At 41.2% G+C, this 24,688-nt stretch overlaps 1 protein-coding gene across 4 annotated transcripts in view; it reads right to left on the minus strand.

Annotated features, from left to right (window-relative positions):
• The window catches only part of MAP2 (microtubule associated protein 2), a 280,964-nt gene that overhangs the window by 109,695 nt on the left and 146,581 nt on the right, over positions 1-24,688 (minus strand). The gene's annotated exons all lie outside the window — the stretch shown is intronic.

Below are 24,688 nucleotides of genomic sequence, written 5' to 3' on the forward strand. Positions count from 1 at the left end.
GTCTTGGGTAGTCTGAAGTAGGTGGCCTGTTCCCTCATTAGCAACCCCCATGGCCCTCCGCACCCTGATACCTCATGTGCACTTAACGAACCACGCATTTGCCCACGCATTTAATTAGAGAATGTGTGGGCAAAAGCAGGGAGTGATGTTGTTCAATGTACAAGATTCACTCCCATGAATTCTCGAGTTATGGATGGAACGGGCAGGTTCCATTACATTTTAACTCGAGGACTACCTGAAGTCTTCTTTCCAATGTTTTCAGAACTGATTTGCTATTGCCTCCTTCCTAGGGCCAAGATGAAGTGACTGGCTCAAGGTCACCAGATGCTTTGTTCCCAAGGCAGGATTAGAACTGATGATCTCTGGTTTCTAATCTGATGTCTTAACCACTTGAGACCAATTGGTTCTCAATATAAATGCTACCCATTAGTAAATTCTGGGTTTTTCCTTTGAATAAATTTTTTTTTGGGGGGGGGGAGACTTAGCACATAAAACTTTTGATGTAAAAGTAGCTTATATCAAGATAAAGAAAATACAAAGCCATTAAATAGATTATTCAGCATTTAAAAGAAAAATATATCTTCATTTGACAATATGTGTAAAATTATTCTCTGGTCTCTTAGTTGCTTCATTTCAGGAAAAAGCATGTAAGATTAAGCATGCATTTGTATTTGTGTTAAACATATCTTATGATCAATTTTTTAAAAATTACATACATTTAAAAGGTACAATGGCTGTCCTCACTTACCAACTGCCTCATTAAGCGACCATTAAAACTTATGATGATTAAAAAAACAATTTTACAACCAATTATCACTTTTATGACCGTTGCAGCCTGTGTGATCACCATCCGGGTGCTTTGTAATTGACATGCATTTAGGATAGCTGCAGCATTCTACAGTTACATGATTGCCATTTATATGCTTCACAACCAGCTTCCAACAATTGTTAATTAAGAAATAGTTAAGAATTAATGGAGAATGTGGAAGTGATACTGCGGGTCACAGTCAGGTGATGTCTCACTTAACAACTGCAGTGATTTGCTTAAAGAATAATTCACTAGTGAGATCATAGGACTGCCACAAGGACTATTTGTACTTGAAATGCCAAAATATTTTAAGCAGAAGTATCAGACCTTGATTCTGAGTCCCCGAAGTGGCAGCCAATCTGAGAATGGCTCAGGAACTCCATGGCTTCAAAAAACCAAAGAAAGTGGTGGACAAGCATCACAGTAAGTACTTTCAGTCCCAAACACAAGAATTATGCATGGCTTGCATATTCTACGTGTGTGTGCGTGTATGTAAAAAATTAAGATTTTTAGAGTGAATTTCAAAAATTCAAAATGCCTGTTACTATCAAATGAACATTAATCTTACATTTAATTTCCATGTACTGTATATGCAGAAGGCTGATATTCAGGGTAATGTTATTCAAAGCTGCAGCTTTGCTGATGTGAAAAATCAGAGTTGCAATGCAATCGGTCAGATTATCTTCTCATTTAACATATGTTAGCGTAAATTAGAATAAGCAGTCTTTGACTCAGATTAACAGAATTGGAAGGGACCTTGTGGGTCATCCAGTCCAACCCCCTGCCCAAGCAGGAGACCCTACACCATTTCTGACAAATGGCTGTCCAATCTTTTCTTGAAAGCCTCCAGTGATGAAACTCCCACAAATTCCGAAGGCAAGCTGTTCCATTGGTTAATTGTTCTCACTGTCAGAAAATTTCTTGTGTGCAGCCCTGAGTACATTTTTCATGAAAAACCAGTAATGCCTATACACATACTGTATGGGCAAGTTTTTCCTACCACTCTTTCTTTGATTAGCAACCCCTTCTTTTGGTCTGTATTAATTTATTCAAACTTATTTAGAGCTCTTACCTTGTTCAACTGACATTTACTTCTATTCCTTGAAGGAACTATGTGGGGAAAGTTTGCATTATTATTCCCCACAAGTGCATGTAATAATGATTTAATTATTATTCCGCACTCGCAAGACAATCTGTCTAACAAGTTTTAACCCATTCTGGGTGTCTTTCCAAAGAAGCAATGCCGAGGGTCTCCACTACAGGCAATGTGGACGATCTGGGGGCAGCTGCAGAGCAGGAAGTATATATAACCGATTTAAAATAGCTTTTTAAAATTAAAACTATTGATTTTAAAATTTAAAAAGTTAGTTTAGCCTGGAAATAGAATAATTCAATTTTGACCCATCCTAGTATTAGGTAACCATAAATAAATGAAAAGGACTACCTCATGAACCACTTAAATTGATTCATAATTAATTGGAAGTTTCTTAACTGGGCCAGTACTATACTGGTGAGAAAAGCTTCAGTTCAGGAAGGAAAAAACAATTGCTATTGAAGTACTACACAGAACAGATGAAAACTTCTAATTGACAGAAGCAGAACTTCCTTCCAAAGAGCAAGCCAGATATTATAACCTCAGATTATAAAATGTCTGGATAGGTATCAATATTTGAGTGCATTTAGATGATAAATATATATAACATTCGTAGTATATTATAAAATACAATGTTCTATAATTGATTTTTAAATAATAAAACCTACATTAAGAATTACATTTTTTTTATTTCCTGAAATGAGTAGGATATGTAGGACTCTAAATGTATATATCCCAGAAAAACTAGCTAGAATGGTCAAGAACCAAGGCTATTCTGAGTTGTACTTCAGATCACCCCAAGACTCCCAACCTAGGTTAAAACAGCCCTAAAATGTTAGCAAAATGGTGGTGTCAATAGGAAACACATTACTCTTTAATTTCTTACATCACTATTCATCCCAACATAAGCCCAAAATTTGAGTGGTACTGGGAATTTTTATTTGTTTATTCTTTGTCACTGACATTCTTTATCTTTGTTAATCTAACATTTCCCTCAACATCCTAAACCTTTTCTTATTTTTCAAATATCAATTATATTAATTTTTAAAAGGATATCTAAAAGTTAATTGTCAACTTTATCTTTATTCTTTTTTTATATATACAAAAGAAATATTATGCACAAATATACACATATAACTGAATTGCCAATACAAACTTAAACAGAAACTTAAAATTAAGATGAGGAATAATGAGAAAAAATGTGCCTGGAAACTTGCATCAGAAATGGAAAAGAACAGAATTACAAATTTACCAAATTATTTAAAATTCTTCTTCTTTACCCGTTTACTGAAAAAAAACACTAATTCAAATTCTGTATTGATAAAACATCATATCAACAATCCATTGCTGTGGATGGGGAAGGGTAGATTTAGGATCAGTCTAAACAAGACAGAGTGGCTATTAATCCAGAAAATGAATTTCAGAGCAGTGTTGATGGGAGTCCATAAATTTAACAGCAGGTGGAGAAACTATTGTCTCAATACTCTTTGCCCAGCTTCTGTTCTTGGACTGGGAGGCATCAGCAACTATCATTTCTATTCTTGTCACTATCAGAATGGATTTCCATCATGTATTCATTCTGCCCTTGAAAATCACCTAGAAATCTCACCTGGTGCAGAATGCAGCTGTTTGTGTACTAATGAGAATTTCTCAAAATGGACATATTAATACCGGTACTCTGAGAACTGCATTGGTTACCAATTTATTTATGTGTACAATTCAAGATGCTCATGATAATGTACAAAGTCCCACATTAAGGCTTGGAACCTTGGTATCTATAAGGCTGTAGACTTAAAGCAGAATTTACCCATTGAAAAAGTGTAAATACAGAAATTATGCTAACAACTACACCTCTGTGAAATGTAACAAAATCAGAATCTGAAGCCAGATCTGAGGAGGTTCTAGGACAACCCAAGCAAAAAAGCAGCTAACCAGGAGTACTGCTTTGTTATATTCAGTAAAATAGAAGGCCTAGGAACTGCTGCTTAAGATTTGTTAAAGACAATAAATTTCCATGAGGAATGTCATATGTTTATAATTTGTAAGTGCTTCCAACATGAATAAAGAAAGAGGAGGAAGGCCCTATATTTTAGGCCCTGCCTTCCCAAAAAGGTATCATTCTATAAGAAGGGTCAGGTTCTGTTTCTACATCACATTTCTCTTCTGTATATATAGAAATCTTTACTTTTTGAGATGGCCCACAAAAAAAGACTTTCCACATTCTCACAGCCTTTAAGATCCAAAGATACCTCTTTACTCAAGAATAGTCCAATCCAAAAATGGACAGCATTCATCCAGTGCAAACAAATGGGAAATTCCTACTGAGAAGTTTAGTTTGAAGAATTCTGCCTCAGTTCACTTCTGACAATGCTCTGCAACACTAACAATAATAAATGCTAAATTCTGGCCATGACATTTGAGCATCTGTTTGCTAATAAGCTTTTCACCAAAGCCATTTAAGAGATTCAGGCACAGCTAAGCTTGACTAGAACATCTATCTTTTACTATTTCACTAATGCCCAGCAAACATAATCTGAATTTGCTCCTCATTATAAGATTTCTCCCAGCTTTTTTTAGCTTTATGGAATAAAGCAGGCATTTGCTGACCTATACAGTATTTTTATTTCCCATCTGGTCCAATTTCTAAACTTTCAAGAAAATCTCTATAACAGATCAGAGACAAACTGTACTCCTATTCATTCTGAACTCAAAAACAGCTTCCAAGCTGAAGCCCATAAACTGTACACAAAGCATTAACAAATTACTGGTGCCTGCATTTCTTGCAGGTGTAGGGGAAGAGCACACAGAATGACAGCATGTCACAGACTACAGCACTGTACTAACATTCAGATCTAAGCATAAAAATATACTGCATGAAATGTTGCCCTTGTTGGGCTAATGAACAGCATGCCAGCATACATGTAATCAGTGGACAGGCAAGTACTCTAATGAAAGCAGTAGCACTGGGGAATTCTCTTTTCGATGACAGAAATGCAATGAATATAAAAAATAATATAGTGAATCCTGTTCCATTCTTATACAGCTCCAATTTACAACAGTAACCCCCTAATGGGATGCTGAATAGTAATGACGTCTGTCTGAAAACAGATGCTGCAGGGCTTTGAATGAAATCTAGTGTACTTTCTTACTCACTGAAAATGAGATGTTTGCCCCATTGATAACCTCAGCTCATACCCAAAGGGACTGTCTCTGGATGAAAGATTATTCTTGGCCTCTGCACACTTAATTGAATGAAAAGACTGTATTCAAATGTCAGAGCATTTGTCAGTTGAAATCCTGTCACACTTTCAGTCTGACATGACTAGGTCAGAATCACGCACTTGGTTCCCTGTCTCCTTAGACTGCATGAACCTTTTACCTCGTCAGTCAGTTCTTAAATAGTTCATTTTTTAAGGGCTTGATGGCTCTCACTCTTGCTGGCCATAGCAGCAGCTGATTCAGATCTTGGGAATATCTAAAGATATTTATATCTTGCACAAAAGGGTCAGTGTGTCGTTAATGTCTAAAGAGTTGGGACTAGGAGTGGGAAGATTCAATACTCATCCTCATCCTCAGCCACAGAACACACCCTGGGGTAATTCGCATTTCAACAGTGTCTAGGCCCATGATGGCAAATCTACGGCACGCATGTCAGAGGTGGCACACAGAGCCCTTTCTGTGGGCATGTACGCCATCCCCAGCTGCTCTTCTGTTTCCCAGCATGCACGTGCACACCAGCCAGCTGGTCTTTGTCGGTGCCAGAGCACCAGAAAACAGCCTGAAAAGAGCACCCCAAAACCCAAAAATTCCCAAAAAACATATATGTGCAAGCTGGTCTTTGGGTTTCTGGCACTCTGACACGCACACATGCACACACATGCACGTGCATTCCGGTTAGGGCACTCAGTGCCGAAAAGATTCGCCATCACTGGTCTAGGCTGTCTTGAGGATCTTTTTGAAAGTGGGACAAAAATCTAGTAAATAAAAGAAATAGCTCACAGCTTAAACAGTCACATGGAGGTTAATATACACATTGTTAATATTTGATGTTTTTCAATGAAGCATACCTTTCATTTAAAAGAAAACTACAATGTATTTCCTGGCAAGTCAAAGTGTAAAATAATTATCACATCAAATAATGATATTATCTATGTGATAAATAACTCTAGCAAGCTCTAGCAAGAGCTTAGAGTCAACCCTAGCAAGACAAAGTGTCTCTCAGTTTTTCTTTTTTCTGATTCTGGTGAGGGGTCATCTTTGACAATTGCAGGGGTACACTCCTCCAATCGGAGCTGGTCTGTAATTTGGGGATCTTCATGGACTTGTGGCTCCTGTTCAAGGAAAAAAGGAAGCGGTGGCTAAAAGTCTCTGATTCATCTTGTGGATCCCATTCCTGGACTGGGAGGCCTTGCTTATGGTCAGACACAACTTATCAATTTACTGCAATGCATTCTACTTGGGGCTGTTGTCAGGGTTCCAGGTAACACCCCCAACCAAGTAAGACTCCAAGGCTAGAAATTCCTCAAAGTTCCATTTTATTAGAGATATCATATTGGCACATCTGTGTAAACCTATATCTGAAAACTCCCAGGTTTTCCCCACCCAAAGGAAAGTCAAAATCCCTTCCCCTGCATCCACATGTCCATCACATGATCCAATCAATCCACCATTCCAACTAGAAATGTTTCCCAGTCACGCCTTTCCAGGTGCAGGCTGAATGTCCTTGACGCTCAGAGAAAATGTTGTTGTGGCTATATATCTCTACCCACTCCATGCAACTCCCCTCCCATTTTCCCACAGCAGGCCTGTGCACTAAATGTGGCAGCCCTGAAGATCCAAAGAGAAAGATGGCTTCCAGGGCTGACACGGATGGTCCTAAGACTGGATGGTCTTTGAAGACTATCCAGAAATTACAACTGGTCCAGAATTTACTAGCAAGTGCAGTTTTGGTTTGTCTATATTATGCCACTGCTATGATAGTTGCACTGGTGCCCAGCTTCTTTTGGAGTGCGATTCAAGGTACTGATTATCACCTTTACAGTCCTAAACAGCACAGAGCCTGGTTATTTGTAGAATCACATCTGTCCATTCCACTAGGTGAGTGCACTCCATTTCTCTTCCTTTCAGTGTTGACAGCTAGTGATCCTAGTATGTAGCACTATAAGGTAGACAAGAAACAAATGTTTATGTATTGTTGCCTAGGTAACAGATCTTTTATTGTAATTATTTTTCTGGTTAATGGTCCCTGCTCCTTGCAATACTTCCCAGGAATCCAAAGGGCACCTATTCTGCTAGCCTTCCAAAGAGCTGCAAAGTCCTGACTTTTCCAACAAGACGTGTGGGTAGTCTGAGGCTGGAGCCCAGAAAAATATGCATACATGAGATGTGCTGTGGTTGGGTGTGTGGAAGTTTCTGGTTATTTTATTATTTTATTTTTACTGTCTTCATTTTTACTGTTGATTATGAGCCACTCAGGGTTATATTGCATAAGTTTGGGGGAAGGAGCATAATTTTTTTAAATAAATAAATATCATGATTTAATAAAAATATTTGATTAGAGAAAAACATAAATAGGATCCATTTTATTTCATCAATATTACAGATGCCTTCCTTGTCAGAAAGGACAATTTTATAATAGTCATGACTGTAGCTAGAAATGTTCTCAAAATCTTGTATGATAGGATAGGTTTTATAATAATATTCAGGAATGTAGTGGACCATGGTAACCTAAGAATTAAGTTGAAGAGTCATATGTAAATATTACATTTATTTTAATACTATACAGTGGCTAAAAGTAAGGATGTCTTTTTATAAATAACTCAAAGTGGCAAACATACCTAATACTCCTTCCTTCTCCTATTTTCTCCACAACAAGGTTCTCCACAACCTCTGGAGGGCCAGGGATAGGGGTTGTTCCTCTGCCCTGGTCCTGTTAGATCTTTCATCTGCTTTTGATACCATCGACCATGGTATCCTGCTGCGCCGGTTGGGGAGTTTGGGAGTGGGAGGCACCGTTTATCGGTGGTTCTCCTCCTATCTCTCTGACCGGTCGCAGACGGTGTTGACAGGAGGGCAGAGATCAACCGCGAGGCGCCTTACTTGTGGGGTGCCTCAGGGGTCGATTCTCTCGCCTCTCCTGTTCAACATCTATATGAAGCCGTTGTGCGAGGTCATCAGTGGCTTCGGGGTGAGTTATCAGCTGTACGCTGATGACACTCAGCTGTACTTTTCCACTCCGGGCCACCCCAACGAAGCTGTCGAAGTGTTGTCCCGTTGCCTGGAAGCCGTACGGGTCTGGATGGGGAGAAACAGACTCAGACTCAATCCATCCAAGACGAGTGGCTGTGGATGCCGGCACCCCGGTACAGTCAGCTGCAACCACGGCTGTCTGTTGGGGGCAAGTCACTGGCCCCAACAGAGAGGGTACGCAACTTGGGCATTCTCCTGGATGGACGGCTGTCGTTTGAAGATCACCTGGCAGCCATCTCCAGGAGAGCCTTTTACCAGGTTCGCCTGGTTCGCCAGTTGCGCCCCTTTCTGGACCGGGATGCCTTATGCCTCATGCTCTCGTCACTTCTCGTCTGGATTATTGCAATGCTCTCTACATGGGGCTACCCCTGAAGTGCACTCAGAGACTCCAGTTAGTCCAGAATGCAGCTGCGCGGGTGATTGAGGGAGCTCCACATTGCTCCCGGGTAACACCACTCCTGCGCAGTCTGCACTGGCTACCTGTGGTCTTTCGGGTGCACTTCAAGGTTCTGGTTACCACCTCTAAAGCGCTCCATGGCTTAGGGCCCGGGTACTTATGGGACCGCCTGCTGTTACCTTATGCCTCCCACCGACCCGTACGCTCTCACAGAGAGGGTCTTCTCAGGGTGCCGTCCGCCAAGCAATGTCGGCTGGCGGCCCCCAGGGGAAGGGCCTTCTCTGTTGGAGCACCTACCCTCTGGAACAAACTTCCCCCCGGTTTGCGCCAACTATCTGACCTTCGGACCTTTTGCCGGGAATTAAAAACTTATTTATTTATCCAAGTGGGACTGGCTTGATTTTTTAGATTTTTTAAATTTTTCAAATTTTTAATTTTGAGTAATTTTATATGGGGTATTTTAGATTGGGTCAATTTGACGGTTTTAATTTGGCCATTATTGAATATGTATTTTAATTTGATATTTTAATTTTGTATATTTAACTGTTTTAACTTTGGCTGTACACCGCTCTGAGTCCTTCGGGAGAAGGGCGGTATAAAAATTTAAATAAATAAATAAATAAATAAATAAATAAATAAATAAATAAATAAATAAATAAACAAACAAACAAGAACCCTGGGAGATAGGTTGAGTTGAGAGAGAGTGACTGGCCAAAGTCACCCAGACAACTTTGATTGGCAAGGTTATTTATAAGTAGCTCTGCCTTTACCATATAACCATGTTTTCCTTTATATTCCTACCCTTTATATTCCTATCCTCATTCAGGGTCTGAATTGTCAGAATTAGGGCTGGAGAGACACAATTTGGCCTGTCAGTGGTGCTAGGGCCTGAGCTTTCAGTGACCAAGCCACTGTGTATCCCCGTCCTTCTTTAAGGATGACCCAAAGAGTAGATAACTAGTATACATCTGCCTGGTCCTACTATTGCCCCCTCTCCTTTTCCTCCTGATCTGATTCTACTTTCTGAAAAGCAACACAACACATCCCACCCCTCCCACACAAGAATGGAGATGGGATGAATATCAAAGTGTAAACTGAGATGTTGATGGATGACAGCTATACAGAAATGTACATTTATACTTACATTTCAAATGTATATTAGCGATTACCCAAGTACTACACATGTAAATGTCTTTCTTTGAGCAAGGCAAAAGACTCAGTGGATGTGATATATGGGACATAGAATATGCTACTAGATAGTCAGCATCCTTTAGACTATATGAATTAAAACAGAAAATGTTAGCTTCAAAGAGAGCAAGTTTTAGAAAACTGCTCCTAGTGGAAGATGTGTATAAATTCAGCATGCAACATTTCCAAGATTATGAAGACATTGTAAGAGAATAAAAGCAATCCAGGCATGCATGCTGCTTCTATCGCTACTGCAATACCGTTTGGCAATTCCAGAGACTCAAGCTGGAAGACCACTTCATGGCTGCTTTGCCACCAAAGCAACCTATCCTCCAGCTGTTAAATCTGGAGGGAGGATATTTAGAGACACAAATAAAACCACTGGCTTTCTTCAGAAAATGTAATGAATCTTTTCTGAATTTACTCACATAATGGAACATCCCTTTTTGGCATTCTTTCAACCTCGGAAGATCTGAAATCACGAATAACCGTTGCAAATGTTTTGATTTAATACTCCCCACCTCAAGCACATACATAAAAGACCCATTTTCAGTTGGCTATAATCCTTTTAAATTGCTATGTTGCCATGAGAACTTGATTAAAATACCACCTACAGGCTGGGGAGGGAGGGGGGAGGGGGAAGATCTTCTAACCTTTTGGAAAATGCTAGTCCTACTACATATGTGCTGCATTGCAGTATTTTCCCAGTCACCATAAACGTTCTGCAGTGCAAGGCAGCTGAAATGTCTTGACAGCTTTTATTTTGCTGAACACTTTCTGCTGGAAAATATTTAGCAGTCAGAACACTTTCCAGCCAGTACGTACTGTCACACAACAATATTCATGCATATACAGTAATCTTTTGTATTGGTAGAAATATTATTAGCACAGAGATCTAGACTGAAAATTACAAATGGGTTTTTTTTTTAGCTCTGGGAGGTAATAAAGTTCCAGGTGTGCATGTCTGCAAAATACTCTCGGAAGCCTAATAAATTTGGTATTTCTTCCGTTACCTAATTTTATACATTCTGCGTTAATGAGTAATGTAACATGGGATTGTAATAACACATTTGTCTGATGATTTGCTAAAGGAGAAAAGGAGTGCACCATGGGTAATCTTTTGAATGATTAAGGACTAGTCACAAAATAAGTGTAATTGGTAATGCCCAAACATATCTAGTGGCAACACTAGGGAGGAATATCACTCAAGCCTGACATAGGAAAACAGTCCCTATTCACAGGAGTTAAATACTGTACACTCCTTAATTATGCATAGTTCTTTTCTGAGAAAAATAATGGAAAAGTAGTGGATAATAATAATGGACAAGTAATGGAAAAATACATAATGATAAGTTTGTAATTACATTATCTCATGATTTCTCAACCACCACAGAACTACTTATTAATTCAGAGTAATTTATATAACTGAAATTTAGAAACATTTTCATTCTCAAAGAGTCTTTAGTATAACAAAGAAACCTTCCAGAATACAAATAGCACAGATCACATCCAGAAAAAGGGTTGGCGGGCATAACTATTCTAGCTTTCCATGATAACTTCAGGCCACACAAGTTGCCTGATCATTTATTTAGATCTCAAGCAGGAATGGGGAAAAAAGTCATATTGATAACATCAGCTGAACATTACCACCCCTGGTTGAACTGCAGATGCCATGGAGGTTTCCAGAGGCAATCAGGGTCTGAGTGGATGAAATAAGTTCAGACTAAATCTCTCCGAGATCGTTGTTCTTTGTCAATAGACATCCAGGAACATTGGACCTGATATGGGAAACTGGATTGGATTGCCCTGAGGGAGACAGTTCATATTCTAAGATCTGCCTGGACGTACAGCTGCTATTCAAATAGCAAGTGGAAGCCAAAGCAAGGAAGGACTTTGCCTAGCTCCATCTGGTGATCCAGTTATTACAATGGTAAATCATGTTTTTATCATCACTCATTTGAATTACCTTAATATGGTCTCTGAAGCTACACTTAATGGCTGGATTGATAATAGATAAACCTTACCATGGAGATAATATTTCTGCTAAAGTTGTTGCACTGGTTACCACTAAGTTCTAGGATGCTTGTCATCATCTACAAAACCCTGTATGACACAGCACTGGTTACACCAGACGTCACCTTGCCGATCTGCCTACGAACAATACGAGAAGGCCTGATAAGAATCCTATGCTATATAGCTATGCTATGGCTTAATAGGGTTTTAAATATGGATTTTATTGAGGTTTATTTTATATTTCGTATTGTATTTTAAATTTAGGCTATTGGAATAAGTTTTTTAAATATTGTTTTTATTGAAATGTATTGTTTTTATTTTATCTGCCTGTTCACCGCCCTGAGTCCTCCGGGAGAAAGGCGGTATACAAATTAAATTATTATTATTATTATTATTATTATTATTATTATTATTATTATTATTATTATTATTATTATTATTATTATTATTATTATTATTATTATTATTATTATTATATGAAGTCAGAGGGATGTGTAAGCAGCGAGCCTTTTTCGTTGTGGCCTCTGCACTCTGGAACTGCCTGTCTGGAAAGAATGTACCTCATCCTCCTTCCTGGCATTTCACAAAGCTGTTAAAACTACACTATTTCATCATTGTTTTAATGAGAGTTGATTGCTTAATGGCAGCTATTACGGGGAGGTGTTTATTAATTTTTATATGATTTTTTTTTTGCACTTTACCCTGTCTGAGTCTAACAATGTGGTCAGTTACCAAAACTATAAACAAACAAACAAACAAACAAGTAAAACACAGACTTCCATTTAAGCATGAACCAGTTAGCTACAAATGTAAAGTACGTCAGTTTTTTTCTTCACCACATATTCACTTTGCACATAAACATTTGTTCTAAATTGTAACAAAAACTGCTGCTAAATACTTGGATAAACTAGATGTGAAAAGGCAGTCATGCTTCTTTATTCTCTGTATGAATAAGAGCTATGGCAAGGGTCCGGAGAAATATTTTATAAGCAAACGAAAAACAAACAAAAAAGCAAGCCAAAAAAAACATCAAAAGCAGAAGCTGAACTTACTGAACTCTTTATCAAGTCAAGCATTTTTCTTCCCAGACTAGCTGCAAGCCACCTAGAGTACAGTGAGTAGTGAGCATACAAATTGATGTGATAAATAAATAAAGCACAAAGTGTAGGAGGCTTCATTCATCCTCTCCTCTGAGTCTCTTCGGATGTAAAATTAGTTTATAAAGCAGAGAATAAGACAATGTCTATCTATGCCTGATACAAGAACATTAAATGTGACTGTCCAATTTCTGTTATATTTTTCTCCTCTTCAAAATATATACAAATACAAAAATCTATCATTAGTATGCCACAAAAATAACTTCTATCTCTTAGTTTCATTGTACATTCTGATGCTAGGGAACCTGTAGCAACTGATCACCCAATTGTATAACAATAAAAATAAACAATTTATATCCTATATTTAGATATATCTATAAACTAGATGAAATTGTCTTTGCACTATTATCATCATCATCATCGATCTATCAACAACATGTCAACAACTGTGCTGAGAAATCAAATCCTCATTGTTATGTAAACAAAACTGAACAGATACTATACCTTCCCCAATGATCTGTTGGTTTGACTGAAATACTGCATGACTATATCAGTTGTATAAATGTTCTTGCTTTGCATTGAATTAACCAATATAATAATTTTGCTATTAATATTCTAATTTACATCTTTCTATCAGGGAGAATAGTTTTGCAAATATTTTGCAGAAACCAAATCAAATCAATTATCGTTCTTATGGTCTTTGACCACCCTTTACAATAAAAGGATACAATAAAAAGGGAGAAAGTTTAACACAGCAATTTTAATTGTGGAAGCGAGAAAATAATAGAATAATAAAACAACATATCTAATTAAAGGTTTTACACAATTGTAGATATCTGGCCACCTGATATGTGAGTGTGGGGTTAGCATCTTTAAAAAATAATAAACGTAACTTGATATGTATGGCCCTCCAATTTGGAAATGATTATCGTCTCTGTGTGTGTTGTGGGGTGTGTGTGTGTATTTTTTCCTAAAAACATGACTAAAAATTCCTATATTCATTTTAAAACATCAAAAATTACATTCAGATTTCTATTTTAAAAAAGGATACAAAAGTAGCCCATATTTACAATCATCATCTAGATTCCCTGGATAAGCCTAGATTACTGATCTCTAAGGCCTCTGTCCCCAGGTAATTGGTCAAAACCAATTCTGAACATACAGAATGTGGCTTATGGGAGCTAAAATCTAACATATCTGAAGGACAGCAAGTTGGGGAGGCTGACCAAAAAATATCTCCATAAGTCATTTCGATTCTGAGTTTCAGTCTGTGTTTTCTTGGTGAATAATTTTTCTGACCTTGCTATCTCTTCAGCCATCTGTCTGTTTTATTAAATATATGACTTGTCTTATGGTAGAAAAGTTGGTGCATATTAGTAACTTGTATTCTCTTTTTGTCATATACAGTATTTTTTATGAACTAATTGGCATAAACATAAAACGTAAAAAGTTTACTTCAGATAAATTTATGTATATGACAAAAAGAAAACTTAAATTATTAATATGTACATAAAGGTGCAAAAGGGGAAAGAAGTGTACAAGTGTCTAGAGGTAACAGAAACCGGTTCAGAGATACATTAACCAACCTCTCCATCTGAGAGAAGTTCCAGTTATAATGAAGAATGGCAACATTTACAATATCAAGGGCAGATGTAGAGGTGGAAGATGAAACTGATGGAATTAGGGCTACCATTTCCAGTCAGAACTTGGATGAACACATGATGGTAGCAAAGGAGAGTTTTCTGCATCTCCTTTCAACCATCTAGTGCAGGGGTGTCAAACTCACAGTGTCATGTTGTCTTCACAGGGGTGAGCATGACCAGCGTGTAAGGCATCCGGCCACAAGTTTGATACCCCTGATCTAGTGAGTGTTTGCATTTCTGTAGTCCAAATCTGGTAGATCTACCGATAATTATTTTGAAGACAGTTTATTTTTATTATAAACAAAAAGCTAAAAACAACAACAATAAATCTCTATGTCTTGGTATCATTCAAGCATTTTCTAGAGTATCTCATAAGTTGATTCTACACTAAGACACCTGATTTTACTTTCATATATTGTTTGGCAAACAAATTTATTTGGCGAAAACTAGACAGCAGGAAAGGTAAGCTTACTCCCCATGTTATTTTCTGATTTGCTGGTTGAACTCAGAGATATAGTAATTGCTTGACTGAGGAAACACTGCGGTCAATCTCTTCTAAGAAGGTAGCTTTCACTTACTTTTGGATTTTGTAAAACTGCAAGGTTAGAGTACAATAGAAAGAAGGAGTAAGAAAGGTCTGCCTAACATTCAAACCAAAACCAGTGGTAGGATTCAGCCGGTTCACACAGGTTTGACAGAACCAATACATAATTTTTTGTTGAGTTCAGCAAACCGGCTCCGAAATGGCCAGACCAGCATGCATTCATGTGCCTCCAATCCTTTGCTTGCTGAAATCTGGCTTTGCAGCAAGCCGGAGGGTTGGAGGCACGTGAATGCACGTGAATGCACATGAATGCATGTTGTCTGGGTTCTCAGAAAAGTAGGGTTCTGGACTGGACTGGCTTCCACTGTCTCGGCCTGGCCCAGCTGGGTGTCCCTCTGGGCACATGCAGTTCATTTGCCTCGTCCTGCCTCACCCTTCCCCACCTTGCCTTGCCGGGCCTCACTGTGCCTGGCCCCACCTTGCCCCACCTAGCCACACCCCTCCCAGCCTCTCCTCTCCTTACCTGCCCTCTCCTCACCACACCTGGCCTCACCTCGCCACACCTGGCCTCACCTCGCCACACCTGGCCTCACCTCGCCACACCTGGCCTTGCCTGGTCTCACCTCACTTCATCTCATGGGGGCAACGGCAGCAGCAGAAGCCTCGAGGAGGCCAGGCGCCCCCTCAGGAAAGCAGAGCTGGGGAGGTGGCAGGCAAAGGCTGCTTGCATGCAGCTGTTTCTGATGCCTAAAGAGGGGGGCTGGCAGGGCATCGGTGCACAGCTAGGGAGGGTACCTGGCAGTTGAATGGTGCTGGGGGCGCAGTGGGAGGGGCAGTCGAACTGTACAAACTGCAACAGGAAGGGAGAATGAAAATAGGATGCTGCCACAGGCAATGGGCAGGCAGCAGTGAGCAGGGGCTTCCTATTTTGACCTCTTCCCACTGCTTTTTCCTCTCTGTCTGGATTCCAACCTAAAACTGAATGGGCAGTTCAGCTGCCGCCCCATCGTGCCCCAGCACCATTAGAACGCCCAGGCACTCTCTCCAGCTGTACGCAAGCACCGATGCCCCCCCCACATCAGAAACAGGGCAGGGCAGGACAGGAGCACGGGACGGCATGGACTCATGGACAAGGACATCTGTGCCCCACAGAGGCCCTCCAGCTCCTGTTGTCAGTCAGTCAGGATCAGGTGTGGGGTGGCGTGGGGCAGCAGGCCAACTGCCCATTCAATGTCAGGAGGCAGGATCAGGCAGTTGGCCTGCCACGCCCCCCTCGCCAGAAGCTTTCTGTAAATCAAGGTACAATAAGATAAATAAAAATGCAATAAAGGAAAAAAAGAAGATGGAAAATCCTGACAACTGACACCGAAACATATGCAACATAACAGTATGTCAAACATATCTAACGATTTTTGAAAAGGCCACTTTGAGAAGGCTTTTTCAACAAGGAAGGACAGAGCAGAGATCCTCATAGTATTACTGGATATGAATGCTTCTCCCCTTTTCTGCTACTCTCAAACCATTTCAATGAAAACATTTTTTCCCTCAAAATGAACTAGGTAGAACTGAGGCTGTAGCACACATGGATTTACAACATTCTTCTATTATGATGCAGGAGTTTTCAAACAAATTAAACACGTTGTTTCTCCTTAGCTGAATCAACAATGCAGTAGAGACATCCAAGCACCTTCAGCATTAGCAGCTTTGCCATCACTCCTAGTAGACTGTACTGCAGCAGAAATAATTCAGCATTGCTTAGCTCAGGGGACACGCGCAAATAGATGTATGGTATTTAATTGCCATAGGGATGGGCAGCTATACATAGATTTAATCAAACCATTGTAATATCTGCAACTTCCAAATGATTCAGCTAATAGAAATAAAAATTAGGTTTGCCTGGTCCAGTTATTTTATTAGCATAAATAAACAAACAGATTAACACTTCTAAGCTTTCCCCTAAAGCAAGCTCATAATTAAGTATACTGCACTGTATATTATATAAATGAAGCAACACTTCTTTTGTGTAACTGTGCTGGATTGGCACCTGTTTCACAACCATTCTTTGCACAATTAATGACACTGACAACTTTTTGGCCATCAGAATAAATCTACCCTAGGACCTGGTTTACACATGCACAATTCAAGTGCCCTAATATTATAGGAAAGAGTTCTAATATAAAATATATTTTTTAAGCCCCGCAAAATAACTAGAGGGCAGGATATAGCATAATCAAGAATTCTTGCAAAACAGAGCCATTCTGAAAATACATCTGGCTCGGGGGTGTCGGGGGGAGAGTAGAGTGCAAGCCAGTAGTGTGCTTCCTTCTAGGAAACACAGCTGAATTTGAGAATCTCATGCAACTTCAGGCCTTCTGCCTATGAGGGAAAGTGCAGAGAAATCTATAAGCCTATTAGGGAATTCTCTAGACTACCCAGGAAAGCCCTAACGTTCCTCATTTTTCACCAGGGGCCCCACTGTCATTTTGAGAACATGTTGTGACCACTGCTTTGCTTTGAGAAAACGATTCACCCTTTTACACAGCAGCTGCTGGAATGGCCTGATTAGATGAACCAGAGAACTTGTTCTATTCGCTGAACGAGGCATAAGAAGGAGGCGAGGCAGGATAACAGTTTACAACTGTTTATTTTCTAACAATGATAAGCTAACCTTGACTTGCTCGGTTCAATAACAACCCTGGAGAGCGAGCACTCTTTCTGTGGCACTGACAACTCTTTTATATGGAGTTGTCAGTGGCTGGGCCAATCAGGGAGTGCCAATTTCTTGTTCGGCTGGTTGCTGGCACTCGAGCCAATCAGCTGCTCTTCTTTGCCATGTGCTCGCCGTCCGGATGTAACACGCTTTTCTTCCCAGATGGCACATGCGTAGTTGGTGAGGTAAGCTGGGCATCTCCGGCTCCTCCCCGATCTGTGCAGTCCAATAGTTTTAGTCGGGGTAGGTGGATTCTGATTTGGAGCTTCTGGAACTCCTGGAGACTGCTCGGCAACTTCGACAATGGACTCATCTGGTGTCTTTGGCCTAGGAACCAGAGATGAGTCTGCGGCCCGCTCGTCGTTGAATTGAGAAGCCTGGTGTAGTTTGGCCTCAGCTGCCATGTCTTCAGTAGCCTCTGGTATGATTGGCTCGAACAGGCCTTGCTTGCAACTGTCTCTAGTGGAGGCAAACAGCATCGCCGTAATTGGTCCACGTGTCTCTGCCAGGTGAGCCATCTTCAAACAGGACCGTGAATCCTGTCACTTCGATTTCTTGGACTGGCAACCACCGAGGGTCTCTCCAATTATTTTGTGTGTACACCCAATCTTCTTCGTGGAAGGAACGGACCCCACCAATCAAATCTGGAGGCTTCTCGGGGAAATAGTCTGGGTGTAAGCGGTCCAGGTCCATTCTCAACCAGTGGCCCATCAACAGTTCAGCTGGGCTGCAGTTTGTTGTTGGGCACGGTGTTGCGTGCTGTGTCAATAGGTAGGTGGCTAACTTGGTTTGCCAGTCCCCCGGCTCTAGTTTGGTGAGGGCTTCCTTAGCCGAACAGACTGTCCATTTGGCTAGGTGAAAGGGAGCCACTGTGGCATGCCTAATGCCATGCCTTGCCAAATAAATCTGGAAGGATGCTGCTGTCAGTTGAGGGCCATTATATGACATCAGTCAGGCTGTGGGTTGTGAATAATTTTCACAGGGCCCTGATGATGGCTTCAGCAGTGGTTGAGGTCATCAATACCACCTCAACCAACTTAGAGTACGTGCCCACAATGACCATGAAGCTGTGCCCTTGGAACAGCCCTGCAAAATCCACATATGTGGGACCAGGGAGCCCTCGGGATCTCCCATTCCCTAGCTGGTGCTACAGGAGGGGCTGAACTGGTTAGCTGGCACCTCTGGCACCAACTGGTTAGCTGGCACCTCATCTAACTTGGGCCACCATAGATAGCTACAGCCTAATGCCTTCATCCAGGCAATGCCCAGATGGCCATCATGTAAAGTTTCAAGGACATGGCATCTTACTTCTAAGGAAATTATGACCCTGGTGCCCCACAGCAGGCAGCCTCTGATATCTCTGTCTGATATCTGATATCTGCTGTCTGATCTTATAGGGCTGGAACTCAGCGGCTACTTGGCCCAGGGATCATCCCCCCTGCACCCAGTCCAGAACCTGATGTAGGACCCTATCCTCAGCGGTGTCTGTCCCAAAGTCACCCAGTTGGTTTTCATTCCTAAGGGAATAGCCAACTCACAATCTCCTACTTTCTAGTCCACCATCTTATCCTCTGCACCAAATTGGCTCTTTGGTATTCTTTTAATTTTAATCTTTCCTATCACTGGGAAACAACAGAGAAAAGCACATTTCAATGAGAAGGATTTTGAAAGAATTGTCAAGCATCTATTTGCTTTTTGGCTGACTGTCATATGGGAGTTAGATTAGAGATATGCAGTACAACTCATACACTCGTGCACTGAAATGAGCTCACACCATACAGACTTTCTAAACCAACATATACTGATTGTTGCATAAATGATGCTTACTCTTTGCAATTATAGCCCACATAATATACATGAAGGATAATTTAGACTTATAATTAACACTGCAGCATATATAAATGTCTTATAGAGAGCAATGTGGCAGAGTTATCATTAAAATTACAACCTTTTAAAATAACAATGCACTTTGCTTTATAGCCATTCAGGCAGGGGTGAATCTGAGAATTGCTTTTGTGATCATGACAAGAGGAATCATTCTTAGCTCACTGCTTGAGTGATAGACTAGCTACTAAATCATTAGTTTATCATTTATGATGCACAGAGAGACTATAAATGTTTACAATAATCAAGTGTCCATAGATTGTCTTACTTTGAATCATGAATTTTTCAGTCTTTTGGCTGGCCCAGATGGCCACAAATACATTGCAGATGAGTGCCTTGCCTGCACCTTACCCCCTCATTTCTGCTGGGCCTGGTAAGCCATGGGGCCAATGGGGATCTGGCTTTCCCCACGCAGAATGGTGTTTTTTTACCTGCTGGGCCTAGGTGTGCTCTACCACTTGTACTCAGCCTTTCTAGCTGGCCGCTTCACCTCCTTCGGGCTGGGCAGGTCTGCCAAACGGCAGCAGCGGCAGCCAGCAGCAGGCCAAAGTGCATCGAGTGCATGGGGGGAACATGCTCCACACTCAGGCCAAGGGCAAGACTTGCAAGGGGTCCAAGAAGATGACCAGCAGTGACCTGCTCTCCAATCGCAAAACAAAACAGACAGTGGGACAGAGTAAGCGCATCCAGTAGTTTGCATTATGTGCCTCTTCCACTCCGCCTGCTGCTTGGATGGCCAGTCTAATGGTGCCAGCAGGCTCTGGAGCCACAGAGTGGGCCAGCTGAGGGGTCAGCAGGCTGTGGCTGCAGCCAGAAAACATCGTCCCCTATGTACAATGGATGGTGAGCATGCGGGGGCCAACGGTTTTTAGCTGTAGTAGCCCCACCCCACCTCGTCTCACCTCATCCCATGGTATGACCCTCCTGCCCACTGTCCCACTTGCCGGAGCCCCCTGGATTCCCTCCCCAACCCCACCCAGACCCCACAAGCACCGCCCCCATATGAGCGATATCAAGCTGGCCACACTCTCAGGCCATGCCCTGTCAGTTGTGACCATCCTGGCCAAGCCCCTCTCCCCGGCCCCAGAAGACAACCACAATGCTATTCTAGTCCTCAATGAAATAGAGTTTGACACCCCTGGTCTAATTCTTTGTGTACATCAAATTTAGATTTCAACAAATAGCAATACTTTGACAACCTTGCCTGGGCTCAGAAGTTAAGCAGTACCATGAAGGGAGACCTACCAGGGCAGTAAGATAGCAAATACATAAGACAAAAAATTATGGCACACCTTATACATACATTGCCAAGGAAATTGCATGAAAATATCCATGAAATCATCAAGAATGGAACTCAACATGAAGATGATTATTCTTTTTAAACAACAATTAAAAACAAATGTATTAGTTGCCTAGAATTCAATTTGTGCATAAGCAAATAGACTAGAAGACCTCAAAGGTCTCTTCCAATTCTATTATTCTGTTATCACAATCAGGAATCATGTATTTCTTAATGTTTTTATTTTATGCAGACACAACACACAATATTTCTTTCAATCCTTTTCAAAACAATGAAGTTTTTGAAATCTATTCATTCAAATAATTAGCTGATCCAAAGTGAATATGGTTCAAGACTTTATGAAATATAATTTGTGAACCAGGAATTCTTTTTGCGGCAGGATTACACAACACACTACTCAATAACAAGCACATCATATTAAAGCGGAATCAGTAAAGCGGAATCTGTTCAAACCTGGCAGTTGGGTGAAAGTAATCTTTGGTTTCCTATAACTCATCAATAGACAATCAAATGTTCAATCACATTTGTGACAAGTACTATTGGTCATTAAACATAGAACAAAAGCGATGAGTCTGAAATAGATATTTCAGATAGAAATAGATGTATTTACAAAAGATACCATACCATAACCCCCTGCATTTTGATGACTGAGAGTGAAATACCACCTCATGCATCAAAACCACTAAACAAAAAAAAAAATCACTAAAGGATATGATACTTCCATTTCAATTTGTCTAAACTTTAGACTCTAAAGGATGTCATATTTTCATGGGAAGCCTCAGTTCAAAGGATCGTGGCCAAGAAGAAGATCTTCATCAGAATAGATGTTACTGCACAAGGATGCTCTTGCAGCTGCAAGGACGGTGTCGTGAAACAGCAGCTGTGTTTTGGCTTAGTGAATATTTGGATGAGAACCCTATCATTACTCGACAATGCCTGTCTACTCTTGGGAAACATTCTTGTTTATTTCAGCAACCTTGTTTTCAAAGTAGCACAGCAGGCAGACAGGCAGTAAGAGAGAAGATGATGCCAACAAATAAACCTACTGACCTGAATTTGTTGCCAAAAAATTACTCGACACCTCTCCTAATGTAAAGGATAAGCAAACAATGCTACAAAAACTTAAAAATTAAAACATTATAAACTTGGACATGATTTTGGTTGACATACCTTTGTCTTTCATTTAATTTTTTTTTTAAAATCTTTTTAGGGATCAAACTTGCCTTCAGCAGTAGGACTATAGTATCTACCACATGATATAATATATTTCATCAAGATTACTAAACTATGTTTAACAGAGATGAAATCTTGAGTTACATGATGCAAAGTGTAATAAATGCTTAGGATTCATCCATACTACTATCTCTTTTTGCAGCAGCTAATGTTTAGTTCTCTCACATTATTTTCTTTATTTAAATTTATTAGTCATCCAACTCTAATGGACTCTGAACTTCACAGCCTTCCACTCAGTGGTGGGATTCAATTTTTTTAAATTTACCGGTTCTGTGGCCATGGCTTGGTGGGTGTGGCTTGGTGGGCATGGCTGGGGAAGGATACTGTAAAATCTCCATTCCCGCCCATTTCCCCATTTCCTCCCAATCAGCTAAGACTTGGGAAGTAGAGAATAGATGGGGGCAGAGCCAGTCAGAGGTGGTATTTACTGGTTCTCTGAACAATTCAAAATTTCTGCTACCAGTTCTCCAGAACTGGTCAGAACCTGTTAAATATCATCTCTGTTTCTACTAGAGTAATAGTCTATGCTATGATAGTTTATCAATCCCATCTTAAATGAAACCTGGATCCATTTTTTCACTGGATCACTAAAATCAGAAAAGTTAATCAATATGACTGAATTCCAGAAGAAAATCTGGGCTCAGGTCAGAGGGAATTGACCTTTACATAAATTATGTAAAGGAACTGTGCATTCTGTCTGTTTATCCTTCTGTCTTCCACCCAAAACCAACATGGTCCAAATTTGGATGGTTGGAGAAACCGGCAAATTAAAGATCAAATCTAAAAATGGGCTGAAAAGAGTGAATATTGCCTCTCCATATTTGCCCAGGGCAGCCTTATGGAATAGGCCCATGATGGTGAACCTATGGCACGAGTGCCTGAAGTGGCACACAAAGCCATGTCGCCTGGCACATGCAACGTTGCCCGTTTCTCTTCTGGGTTTCTGGCACACATGCACACGTGCTAATCAGCTGGCCTTTGCGTGTGTGGCAGTACCAGAAACCATAAGAGCTGGTCTTCCATTTTCCAGTGTGAGCATGCATGCCAGCCAGCTGATTGGCGCATGCGCATGCGCAGCAGTAATCGGAAGACTTGCCAGTGCGTATGTGCGGGCCGGAACCCGGAAGTACCTTATCTGGTGTGTGCTTACCCCTGGTCAGCCCCTCTTCCCGATTGCAGCCCTGACAAGATTGTGCAAAGCGCACACGCGCAAAGTGCTCCCTTTTCGGCACTTAGTGTCCTCTGCGCACCCGCACGCGCTCTTTTTGGCACTTGATGCTGAAAAGGTTTGCCATCACTGGAATAGGGAGTTGACAACAGCTGGGAATGCTGCCAATTGCTTTCTTCTATGTGTCTGTTGTGTCTTGCCCACTCTCACAGCAGCCGGGGCCTTCTTATCTGCTCCCGAACATGGAGGAATGTATGCCTCCCGGCCCCAGTCCTGGCTCCATGCCCAGACAAGCTGAAGAAGAGGGGGCACCTCCCGGTCCCAGCCCTGGCTCCATGCCCAAGCAGGCTGCAGAGGAGGGAGCACCCCCCGGCCCCAGCCCTGGCTCCATGCCCAGGCAAACGGAGCAGCTAGACCCCTCCCCCTCCTCCACAGCAGGTGAGCCTGAGGAAAGTTTATTTCCAACAGCTGCTGATTGGAGTGACCCTCGCATCAGAACACTGGATAGGCGGAGGCAACAGAAGGAAGGGAGGGGCAGGCCTTAATGAGTGCTGAGTCATGGAGCCACACCCCATGGCCTATATAAAGGATCTGCTTTCTGGCAGTCTCTGAGTCAGGCAAAGTCGAACTTATCTTGCTGAAGTCACTTTCTGGTCTCCTGCCTGCTCTGAGGACTTTGCTAGGACTTTGGGCAGAGCTGCAGAGGCAAGCCTGATTCGGATTTCCCTGACCCGGCCGTCAGCGGAGGAGTGGGACACGACAGTGTCCCTCCTGGTCATGTGACTCTAAGTGGAGCATCTGGAGCCCAGTATGAGCTTCCCAGTGCACATTTGTTATAGAAGCAAACATCATGAGGGGAGAAGGGAAACATCAACACAAGAGGCAACATGTACAGTATGAACACATCTGGATTAGACTCTGGAAGGAAGTGCACCCATGTAAACACAAAAGTGCAATATATTACTTTTTTTTTTTCCTATTCAATCGTGTCCAATTCTTGGACACTGACTGGACTGGTCCTTACAATTTTCTTGTCAAGATTTTTCAGAAGCAGTTTGTACTGCTTCCTTCCTAGGGCTCAGAGAAAGTGACTGGCCCAATATTACCCAGCTGGCTTCATGTTCAAGAACTAGCCTGGTGTCTTGGCCTTAATCACTATACCAAACTGGTTATCATTACTCCATTATCCAGAAGAAAATATGGGCCCTGGCATTTATCAAGAATTCCAGAAACTGTGCTGTGTATGCATTCCCTAGCTGAAAAAGATAATCATTAAAAAAAAAAGTCAGTGTCAAAGAGTTCTTAGAGTCTCTTTCAGTGGTGGGTTGCCCCCAGTTTGGACCGGTTCACAAGAACCGGTA

Source organism: Ahaetulla prasina, chromosome 1, assembly GCF_028640845.1.
Source record: "Ahaetulla prasina isolate Xishuangbanna chromosome 1, ASM2864084v1, whole genome shotgun sequence".
Taxonomy (NCBI): domain Eukaryota; kingdom Metazoa; phylum Chordata; class Lepidosauria; order Squamata; family Colubridae; genus Ahaetulla; species Ahaetulla prasina.